Below are 12,592 nucleotides of genomic sequence, written 5' to 3' on the forward strand. Positions count from 1 at the left end.
CCCTCAAAACAGTGGTTGCAAACTAGTGATGCAGCATGCAGATGTATTTGCTAGGCTCACACAATGTTTAAAAATATGATTAGTTACTAATATGTGAATAATTAAAAATTTAACTGCAAAAAAATTTCCTCTCCTAAAATTCAGAAGGTCTAACACATCTAGAATCTACTTTCCTGAATGACAATAATTAACGAGAAACATGTGGCCTCTGCACCATTTTAAATGGAACATTTATAAAATACATTTCTCGTTTACCACTACTCCTGGCTGGTTTTATGTCTGACTTTCTTGTCACATTTGCATTGCCTCCATGTCTTTTGCAGGCATTTGAATAGCCAATTCGGCCTGGGAGGTTTATATCTGAAATCATTATCTACCCCTAACCCCCAAACCAGTGCTCCTCATTTTAATGTATATATGGATCCTGAGGAATCTTGTTAAAATGCAGATTTTGATTCAGTACATAGAGGTGCTGGGTTCCGAGAGTTTGGACTTCTAACATGCTCCTAGGTGATATGCTGAAGCTGTTGAAACATGAGCCACACATTAAATAGGAAGGCAGAGCTACATGTATCTAGGTGAAAACGAGATTCATGTGGAATTGCTCAATAGAATCAGGTTGATCCTACTATGAGGCAAAATGATGAGGTTGGGTCTGTGGCCTCGTGTCTTGACTCAGGGAGATAGATTTGAAGAATTCTCTGGAATAAGGTACTCTGAGCTATGCGAATGGAACGCAAAAGTGAGTAGTACTGAAGGAAGGAGTGTCCTTAGGTACTAATGGTAGACTTGGCCTAGATCACAGGCATATATTCTGTCTTAACAATGGATTGACAGCACTAAGAGTTCTGGACTTTTAGGGAGAGTTCTAGAATGCATGGCACAGGTCGCAGAATATGGTAAATTGTGCCCTAAATAGTATAAGGCTCCATTGATAGAGAAATAGAGAAGGTATATAAATGTATTTTCTGTTTATCTGATTAATTGTGTTATAACTTAGAGAGCAGACAGAGTAATTATTAGGTATCTAATTGTTGTATGATTATTTCTAAATAATACTGAGTTTAGTCAGCAGCAGTACTGTTTACTACCATGTATTGAGTTACTGTCATGAAGGATCACAATGTTCTTGGTGATTACCTCTATATGTTGTGTCATGGATGGAGTATGTGTGTGTTGGGGGGAGGTTTGAAAAATTAGTGACTCACAATATCATTCCCTTTTCTCAGTCTCTCTACCTCATTTCTTTCTTGCCTAAACTGACTTACATAAGAAACAGATGAAAAATAACACATGCAAAATGTGGTAGACAGAAAAGGAGAGGGGGAAATAAGGCAGAACACATGCCTGAATTTAGTTTGTGGAAAAACAGTGAAGAGAAATTATGGGGAGGGTTGTCGATATAAAATCAATTATTAATTATGTTTTGGAGAATAATCACCGCTCCTAACTTTGCTCTTCAGAGGAATTCAGAAGACATAATATAGTTATTCAAGGCTTTGAAGTTAGAACAACTTTTCTTCATATTATAACTAGACATTATAGAACTTAAAGGAAGCAAAATCCAGTATAATTTTATTAATTAAATACCTAAAACATATTCTTACATATTGTGAATGCAAAATATATTTATTAATTAGCCATTGATTTAAGTTAACATTTTTTTATAACTGATAGGTTTATGTAATGACTAATATTTTGCATGCAACTTAGGATATTTGTGTTAAAGTTAAAAAATGAAATTATTTTTTTTTATTTTTTTAATGTTTTTTTATTTATTTTTGAGACAGAGAGAGACAGAGCATGAATGGGGGAGGGGCAGAGAGAGAGGGAGACACAGAATCGGAAGCAGGCTCCAGGCTCTGAGCCATCAGCCCACAGCCTGATGCGGGGCTCGAACTCACGAACCGTGAGATCGTGACCTGAGCCGAAGTCGGACGCTCAACTGACTGAGCCACCCAGGCGCCCCAAAAAATGAAATTATTTTTAAATGTGGAGACCCTCAGTCCAGGGATAGGCATGGTGTATATACCATCACAAAGGATTTCTCGATTCCATATGTTTGATGTTAATATACTGATCTCAAAACCACACCATAGAATTTAGGAGTTGGTTAAATTTTATATTATATATATGTATATATATATATATATATATATATATATATATATATACATGTACATATGTATATATGTATATATATATGTACATATATATCTACTTCATATTGGAAATATCTATAGATAATTTATAATTACAAAACTGGTTCATAAATATACTACAAATGTAGAAAATGACCCAGTGCTGAAACACAAAAAGATTAACAAGATGAAAAATATTTTTGATTTTAATATACAGATTCTAGACAAATCAAGTAGTAAGTCTTATTGATAACAAGAAACAAGTGAGTATTTAGGACAAGTGAAGACACACAAATGCACACACACACAGTTTTTTGAATAAGATCTAGAAAGTAAAATAACATTTGCAGTTCATTATTAAACTTTTATCCAAAATGTCCTCCTTTAGAGACTTATGAACAGAAGTCACAGAAACATTTTTAAAAAGTTAATAATAGCTAGAATATCTAAAGGGGTATTCACTGTTCCACCTGCACTGTCTCATCCTTACAAGACTTAACTATGTGAACACATAATCTGTGTTTCTTTCTCCTTAACTGACTGACAGATTTTGTTTTGAAGAATCCATAGTGAGATACTTCCAGGGAAGTGTGAACAACTTTGCAAGAAATAAATAGAGGAGAACTTGAGTAAGTGTCACAGGTAATTAAATCATTAGCCAAGTTTTAAGAATCTCATCCAGGGCAGAAATTATAGTCGTGGCTTCTTTATTGTGGTGGAAGTTAATTGTGCCACTAGTAAAATGTCTGAAAGGGAGTTTCTAATGGTTCCTTGCCCAGCTCCAATCTCAAAATAGTTCATTTGTTTGTGTGCAGGAGCATGTAGAAAAGAAACATCAAAAACTTTACAGCTTATAAATAAATTCAAATTAAATGGATTATCTCCTTTTTAAGTTTTTACTACGTATTTTAAATTAAAAGAACGTTATGAGGTAGGAGAGAAACGTGAAAATGTATGAGAAGTATATTGTTCTTGGTCACTTCTTTTGGAGAAGGCTTCCCAGTGATTTTTCCATAATATTCAAGCTCTTTGAGATGGCTTTTATAGAATCTCTCCTACAAAAGACAGCCAAGGTTCCCATCATTGCCATTTACTCAAGGATCATTTATTTTCCATCTTGTCTACTGTCTCCATTTCAATGTTATCACTGTTGAGTAAATTGTCCAAAAGCAACAATCTGTCATTCACCAAAAACAACTTCAACCCTCTCAGACATTTAGAGGGAATATATCTGGAGCACTATGGAATATAATTTGCAAAATGACATCGTGACATCCTGAAATCTTTTGTTCACTTCACATGATAGGTCATTTCTCTGAAAGTAGTTATGTCATCACTGCATTGTGGCAGAGTTCCAAGAGCAGATCCTTATAGCTAGTTGAGGTCACTTGGCAAACCTGCTGACAATTCCTGGCCATGGTGAGATTCATCCCAGTGACGAAGTAAATATTCATTTGGAAACACAGACATTGAGCCCTACTGGCTAGGATATATTAAAAGAGTGCAAGTACCCATATAGAGTTCTAAGATAAGATGAAATTTAATTTTTCCATATCCAAATAAATGACCATGGAACAATCATATAAACACTGAATGAATGATTGATTCATTAAATCATTTATTCCCTCAACCAAATTTATGGAGTGCCTTCTACACCACTGCATCAGATACAAAGGGAGAAGGTCAATGAATTAGTATCAAACAAATATCTTGCCTGTCAAGAGTTATGTAAGAAATGTGGAGGGATATTTAGCAAGAAATACAAAACAATTTATAAGAAACTATTTAAATATAGATCAGGGAGGTGTGGTCTGGGTACCTTTTTCATTCCTGAATCATCTTGTGATCTCAAAGGTAACTATGCAAAGGCACCACACGTCACAGAATCCCCAGTGGTGGACATCTGTTACCTCTTGGTAGGGCTCCCTAAAAGGGGAATCTGGATTCTTTCAGGAAGTGGATCTGTCCACAAAAGCACGGGATGTCTCCCTGGGGAATGGAGGCCAAGACTTTTTATTTTACCACTATGTCCATGAAGAGGTTTGCTGTCAGAGCAGACCCTATGTCAGTGAGAAACATGCCTATTTTGTGTAGTTGTTTGCTGCTTCCTTTCCCGACTTTCCCCTATGATTAAGGAATAAAATTTCACAATAAAATCAATATTTCAATCATAAAAAAACCCACAAACTTCCTCTATGACTGATCAAACTTGATAAATCCAGCCCCATCAACCCAATACCCACTGCAGACTTGCCTTCCTTGCACTACTGGGCCCCATACTCTCCTCCTCTGATGAAATTCACATTCTAAATTGCTCAACCGTTTAAAATTAATTAAGGAAGGCAAACTTGATTTGAAAGTATTTCAGTGGCCCACTAGTAAGCCCGCTCTTTTTATCTTAAGACATATCAACAATTCTGGAATGGATTTTTTTTTTTTTTTTTTTTAGGAATCATGATCTAATTCATTCCTCTTTTGAAAAGGAAGACAGGCTAGTTAGTAGCAGGTAATTAGCACTGTTCATTTCTGATTTCATGTTCCAGAATTTTAAAATATATGCTTAATGGAGCATCTGAAGGAATCAAGTTAGAAGATAGAAGGTGGTGGAGAAGACATACTGGAAGAGACAGTGGCATTTGACAAGTACTGCAAGCCAGTTAGAATGAGAGAGAAAGAGAAAAAGAGAAAAAGAGAAAAATAAAGAAAGGAAGGAAGGAAGAAAGAGAGAGAAAGGCAGGAGAGGACTGCTGGCCTAGTTAGACATTTTCAATTTCACTTTACTTGAAGGCATGAACAATCTAAATAAAAGGTAAGAGAGAAGATGTCACTTGGTTAGAAGTTAGACAAATCTTAGTAAGTCCAGACAATTAACCATTTGGGAAAGCTATTTGCCTTCATGAACATCAGTTTCCTAAGGTCTAAAAACAGTGATCAGTTGTTGTGAGGATTAAGTAAGATCATATGTGCGCAACTATGTACTCATAATAGATCCATGACAAACATTTGAATCCTTCCTTGTTCCCCTTAGTGCAGACAGCTTGTTTTATCTAATTCTGAGACAATCACCACAAGGCCCCAAAATATTCCTATTAATTTTGCCCCTAAAAACCAAATCTATAGAATTCTGAACTGAATACACCATGGAAATACTTTCCAAATAATTTTTATCCTTGTACCTAATAGAATAACTTCTGAATGTATTCTCATGAATCTAGATTCTTTTATATTTTTTGTGTTTGTATTGGCAGATCAGTGGTGTGAGAAAACATATTGGAGCTTTGGACAAAAGAAAAAAAAAATCAATAATACTGATCATATCTCCATTGTAATATCTCACTTATTGTTCATTTTTGCAATAATTTTGATTTTAAAAATGTTCTAATAAGTATTATTATCTTGATGACTGAGTCCTTTGGAACCTCCTTAAATTGTATGCCTAACATAAATATCTGAATTGCCTTACCCTAGACCTGGCCCTGTGTGAGATGTTTTTAGATGCAGATTCAGATATTTTGTTTTTGTTACTTTATACTACATTTCAGGATGAACCTCACCAGAGTATATTCTGTGAAATTAGCAACAAGGATTGAGGTGAAAAAAAAATTACCACCAGAATATAAGTGGGATTAGTTTATCCTAACCAATAAGGTGGGATCCCTGGAATATTCTCCCTTTACTTTTATTATCTTCAGTGTGACTCCTTTGTGGTCTGCAGCCCAGTGTTCGAAGGCCCCTGAAGGTGTGTGCAGTGAAGGTGGTGCCACTGAAAAACCAGGCATCTCCTCTTTTTGTTAAAACACGCCTAATGCTTCATGTTTTTTCTAACAATAAATTATGATTCATTGAACATTTATAACATATTGGGCATTAGAATAAATGTTTTTCCCCACCTTGTTTAATTCTTTCAAAGAAGGCAATAGGAAATTATTACTAATAACATTTTCAAAATGAGCATTTAACAGTTGAACAGATTTAACATTTACAGTGACAAATCTAAAATTCATAGTGACCAACCTATCAAAAGTTTGTTCTTTGAGTCAAGTCCCAAATATGTTAGCCTTGCTCAAGCAAAAGAAAATTGGAAGAAATGAGACAAATTAGAGTTGGTACTCTAAACTCTGGAAATAAGAATTAGACTACAGACTACTATGTCTATAATTAACAGATCTTATGATCCACACAATACCAGAAACAACATCCTAATTAGAGTATTACAACATTGGGGTGAAAAAAAAACCAATCCAACAACACACACAACAAAGTAAAAGTGTAAGTGCTGAGAATAGAGAAAAAGACATGAGGCAAGGATATTATTGTAGAAGAGAAAAACTGGCCAGGTTCTAGGGAAATCCCAGGAGCTCATATTGGCAGAGGTTGGAGAATAGAACACTATGATTATTCTAGAAAAGATACAGGCAATTAATCAGATGGAGCTTGGCAAGCTCTCTGCTGATTAAAAGCCAAATAGAAAAGGGGCATAATTATCAGAGGGTAAGGAGATGATAAACCATCCTTGTTTACCTGGGACTGAGAAGATTTTTCCAGACATACGTTACACAGTGCTAAAAGCAGGACAATCCCAGGAAAACTGAGACAGTCTCAGGCAAGCCAGGATGATTGGCCACTCTAGAGTATATTAGAGGTCCTAAGTCTTAGCAATCAATACACAGAACTGGTGGAACTGGATGAGGCAAGCAAAGTCAAGTGTACTAGATTTGGAGATGGGAGGACAGGCAAGTCAACTGTAGGACGGGGCAGATTCAGAGATGGAAGTACAGAAAAGAGCGTCAAAGGTCTTAGTCATTCAAAACTCCATTAGGCTAATTACGAGATAATACATGTACACAATGCTGCAAAGTAAATGGTAACGAATTTCATAACAGGAATAGAACAAGGGTTATGGGCATTGAGAGGGTAAAGAATTGCCATTTTCAATGAGATGAGAAAGGACACATTAAAACTGTGGTTTTAAGCATGATTGGTTTGTTATTAAGCAGATTTGGAAGAAAGTCAGAAAAAGAAAATATGATATTAGAATGTACAGGAGATGTACAGGTTATACACTGGATTTGACTTTTCATTAGTAGAATTTGAAGGTGAAATAGAGTTTGTAGAAGACAGTATTTGGAATTAACTTTGTGATTTGTGTTTGATGTCAAGATAAACATTTCAGATTTTATTCATCAAACATCAATGAACCCATCATTTAAAAGATTTTGATCAGGGAAGTGGGCAATAATGCTGACCTATGCTTCCAAGGATTTTGTATCCACAATAGTGAACAGATAGATCTGGGATAGGAAGTCACTGGATACACAGAGTTCTTGCAAAAGACAGTAATAATTACACAGAAAATGAGAAGAGACAAAGGCTTGAAAGAACCAGAGAAGGATGAAAAGAATAGGATAGTGAAAGGATTAGATTTCAAGGCAGTGTGGCAAATAAGATAAACTCAGGGTTCAGAAATCGACAAGCTTTGGCTGATGTCTCTGATTCTCAGTTTACTGAGGATCTGATGAAATGGCCTGACATACTGACAATATAGCCTCAAGAAGAAATCTCAACTTTGCAAAGCCTCAGATCCTATACATAAAATATATATAATATGACCCATCAGAGGCCTTTTGTTAATTATCAAATATGACAATAAAGCCCATATTATAATACCCAGTACCTAGACCTTTAGTGAATGATGACTATAATACTATAAATAGAAATTGGTTAACTGATTGAAGATGGCAGTAAATTGTATAGAAATGTCAAAGATGTTTTCAAAATTTTAGAGTTATATGAGATTCTGCAAAAGTTCATAATATAGCTATTGAGGGTCTCTCTGTATAGTTGTAAATAACTTTCCTGGTTTCAAGCCCCATCTTCCCCACATTCTAGCTCTATAGACTTGAATATTCACCTAATTTTTCCAGTTATTATATGAAGTATACACACAGAAATTGTAAATATATATACATTTTTCATATATATATATATATATATATATATATATATATATTTTATTTCATTTACTAGTTGGTATATATCCTGCAAAATGCTCATATTCCTAAACTTTCTTAGGACTAGATTTTAGTATCAGGCATGTCAAAATGAAAAGAATCATTCTCTAAAGAAAATGACTCTCAATTTTGCAACATATAATAGGTTATCAATAAAGCTATGATGCAGTGCCTGAACGGATGGTACTGAATTAAACCGAGGAGATGCTCAGACAAGAAAGGCTGTACTGTGGGATGGGTATTCCCTTGGCAGGTTAATGGAGGATTCAGGGTTTAAGCATCAGCACATAGCAGGATTCATTTGATGGGATTCTTAAATAGGAATGTGTTTACAATACTCCATCCAACCTATTCCTTAGAGTGCAAGCGCCTTGATCTGTGATAAAACCCTGTGGAGTCTTTCTCTTTTCTAGATTCATAAGCTGATTCTACTTATTGCTTGGAGATCCTGATGATGGGGATTTGCATGTTAAGGTGTTAAAGTGGGACCAAAAATTTTCCAGGAGAAGTCATGCGACACCAAAGTAAAAACGTCTTGAATGATGGCAACTTAAAAGACCTAATGGTCCAGGCTAAATGGAAAATAAACCTGAATATAGTACAGAACCATTTCCAAGAAATGTTGGCTTTGAAGGAAGTTCATTTTGCATGCCACATTGGTCCTCTCTGAAGGTGATTTTTTTTAAAAGAGGCAAACTGAGGACACCTGTGCTTTCCACACAGACGATAGTAAAAATTGAGAATACCAGAGCTCACATTGGAATTTCCATAATGACTAGAGAATATATATCCATATGGCTTGGGAATGTCCCTCAGCCAATAACTCATAGAAGGAAATTATAAGTGCACTAAGGGGCATCGTTAACAATGATATTCTCTTAACCTTACAGCAATGTATTTCAGTTTATGGAACTTATACCAGCATTTACAAATCTTTGGGGAAAGTACTAAATATGGGTTTAATCACCATGGTTAGATATGTGAATGACCAGGCTGGTAAAACTGTTTTTGAGAGTATACTCCTTCTTTTAATTTCAACAGGTATTGGAAAAATGGATCTGCATGGAATATTCATGCCTTGTATAAAGATATCTATCTAGTAAAGAAAATGAAAGGTGCTCTATAAGAATTCATTACCAATATGAATATATTAAGGAAACCGAATTGTTGGTTGCTAGCATAAAATTAATTGTGCTTTGTTAAAGTTGAATTCACAATACAATTGTGAAGACATTCATAAGATGGTAGGCATTTATTGGATACAACAGCTCAAGCTAATACATTTTTATGAGAGGTAGATATGATTCAATTATTTGCTGTTAAGTTACATTCCCTTCCCTCCTTCTGTGTCTAAAGCGGTTGCCTTAGCCACACAGGTGCCCAGATGACTCATCATGCATATTGTTTTGTCTTTTCCTCTGCTTTGATCTGTTCTCTAATATGTCAGGTTTAAAAAAAAGAGAGACTTTAAGAAAATGCTTTGGGGACATTCATCAAGAAACGACCCTAGGAAAGGGGAGTTTTAGATACTTTTTTCTTCTCCCACCACATGCATTTAATCATATTAGTCATGCAATGTGGTCTGTATACCCTGCTCCATTCTCTATCCATCCTTCAATGTTTAGTTCATCTGGCTCTTCCATGAAGTTCCTTGGTACCATATTTGCTCAAATCTCTACTGCCCCTGAAGTTTTGTAACAATTCATAAGTGGACTATTGATCTGCCTTGTCCTGTGATTATTGTCTTTTTTTTTAAATGTATGATAGTACTTAATAGGGCTATGATAGAAATAAGCAGTTTGAGATATGAGCACAAAGTAGGAAAATCTGACCCAGTAAAGCCAAAACTTGTTCAATACTCTGGTGCACAAAGGAATAGTTATCCTGGATGGAAACAGGCCATTATTGTACATGAGTTCTGCTCATATATATAAGCAAAAGATGTCCATTTTAATAATTTTCCTTGCTGGATAACATAAATGGTATCTAAAGTGTAGTAGGTACATTTGTCTAAATAATTTAAGCAGAGGTTATTGCCAGAAAGGGATTTTGGGGTCTGGACTTTACCTTTACTTACTACAACACACACAGCCTGAATTAAGTGGTTAATGAGTTGCTGATACATACATTATACAGAACCTACACTTAACAAAGGCATAGAGTGGATGGGTACCATTTTTAACATAGCTCTATTCCCTCTTAGCAATCACTTCTTCTCAACAAAGTTGCAGGACTTTCTGAGTTTTTGAATATGGCAATTTCTTTCTCATTACCAGCACCTTATGCCAACAATGCCTCTCTTTCCCCACTATCCCATGACTGTGTCATCCCCAGAGAGAAGTCAATCTTCACTACGGTGGCATGAATGTTGCTTGCCACATGTTTAGCACATTCTATCTCAGACATAGGACGTTTATATTTAATAAATGTCCAATGGCATAACTTGATGGTGTTATGGGGGATTTGTGGACAAAAGACATTTTGGAGCACACTAAATAATATAAACGTCTTTCTGTGGCACCATGTTTTCCTCTGCTACTAATCTGGCATTACAAGTGAAGAAATATCAATTGTCTAAGGCCAACTCAGTTTTGGAGAATGGAAATTTTGCATTTTTCTTTCTTTTCCTTCCTAGAAAGGATTGCTCCTCTCACATGGACCACACCAAGTACTCTTCCTAGGAGAATGAAACATCACTTAGGAGACTGAATTGAGATGGACTGAGAATTCACTTTATTAGAAGAAACACCTTCATTTTTCTCATTAGTAAATCTAACTAGACGGTGCTATGCAGTCATGATCATATTCATCTAGATCTCACATCTTTGCAATTCAGGACCAATGGGATGCATAAATATTACATGAATGTGTTCTAGTGGTAACTATAAAGAAACACAAATAATTCGGGGCGCCTGGGTGGCCCAGCCAGTTGAGCGTCCGGCTTCAGCTCATGTCATGATCTCACGGTTCATGAGTTTGAGCCCTGCATTGGGCTCTGTGCTGACAGCTCAGAGCCTGAAGCCTGATTCGGATTCTGTGTCTCCCTCTCTCTCTGCTCCTTCCCACTCATGCTCTCTCTCTCTCTCTCCTTCAAAAATAAAAACATTAAAAAAAATTAAAAAAAGAAACACAAATACTTTGCCTAAATCAGCACATGAAACATACACTTTGTAGAAACCAATTCTTCAGTTAAAAAAAAAAAGGTAGGTGGAGTCATGTTACTGTACTACTGATTAAGTCCCTTCAAATGCCTGAGATCTAACTCCCTTGTTCAATTTGTCAACTTGTCTCCCCAATACTCATTTTTGGTATTAAAAAAAACACATGACTTTTATTAAAATACTTGTCTATGATCCTTTATGGATGTCTTTATGCTTTATTTTCCTTCTACTTCCTGTAAAGTGTGACATCTTAGCTCAGTGGAGGTATAAAGTAATTCAAGACTACTTGCCCTTCCCTTTCTCTACCTACTCATAGGAATGTGTTTGTACACCAAATATGATGTCACAGTCTAGTTCACAAAAAGATAATGATGTTAGAACTTAGTGCTATATCACGCTGTATTCCCTCCCTTAATGCTCCCAAGCACTGAGTGGGTGGTAAGAGGAGAGGTTAAGTGAGTATTGGAACATCAGACATTAGCGATTATCTAATCACAACACTGAATCTCATGGCTGAAAAGTCAGCTCTTTCCTCAACTTCTTTCAACTCTTCTAATTTATGAAATAGGAAAATTTGGTTTGTGTCTCATTTGTCTCTAGTAATATCACTGTACCACTTGCTAAATAAGTCTCTATAGTTTCCTTATCCTTAGAGAAGAGATAATAAAATATCCTCCCTCAAGCAGTTGTTGTCAGGATCAAATGTGGCATCGTACACACATAAAGTATTTAAAAAACAGAGTGCCTCACACATAATAAATGCACAAATTCAATGAACAATTATTTATATCATTATAATTTTCCTTTAAAATAAATGAAAGGCAGACTCCAGACTCAGAATGTTAGGCATGCAGACAGGCATCAACATCTTAACTAGAATTCAAGAACTTATTTTCCTTCCAGTTTACATTATGGTTTACTACTATGCAAAACATGTTTTCTGTTTGTGGATGTGCTATAGTGTTTTCTTTATGAGTAAGTTTATTTCAGCAAAAAGTGAGTCACTAAAAAGAATATATGAAATAAAGCATAATTCAGTTCATGCACTAATATAAAATCTCTGAACGAAATGACTTACACTTGCGACTATGTATAAACGGTATGCATGTTAGCTCTTTTTACTGTCACGTGCTTCCCCATATCCCCAGAACCACACCCTTGCATCTATCAGTTACTTTGCTCTCCTGCCTAAAATGCTTCCTCATCGCAGTTTGGTTCATCTTCTCCAGGAAACTACCCCCATTCAACCTGATGTGCAATTACCTTCTTGTTTTGTTGT

At 35.6% G+C, this 12,592-nt stretch overlaps 1 long non-coding RNA gene across 1 annotated transcript; it reads left to right on the forward strand.

The window, feature by feature from the left end:
- The first annotated feature begins 865 nt into the window (after positions 1-865).
- On the forward strand, positions 866-12,072 carry LOC113603296 (uncharacterized). Its single transcript, XR_003424878.2, has 3 exons — positions 866-951; positions 2,689-2,770; positions 10,788-12,072. It is a non-coding gene; the product is annotated as an uncharacterized LOC113603296 (long non-coding RNA).
- The last annotated feature ends 520 nt before the right edge of the window (positions 12,073-12,592 follow it).

Source organism: Acinonyx jubatus, chromosome A3, assembly GCF_027475565.1.
Source record: "Acinonyx jubatus isolate Ajub_Pintada_27869175 chromosome A3, VMU_Ajub_asm_v1.0, whole genome shotgun sequence".
Lineage (NCBI taxonomy): Eukaryota > Metazoa > Chordata > Mammalia > Carnivora > Felidae > Acinonyx > Acinonyx jubatus.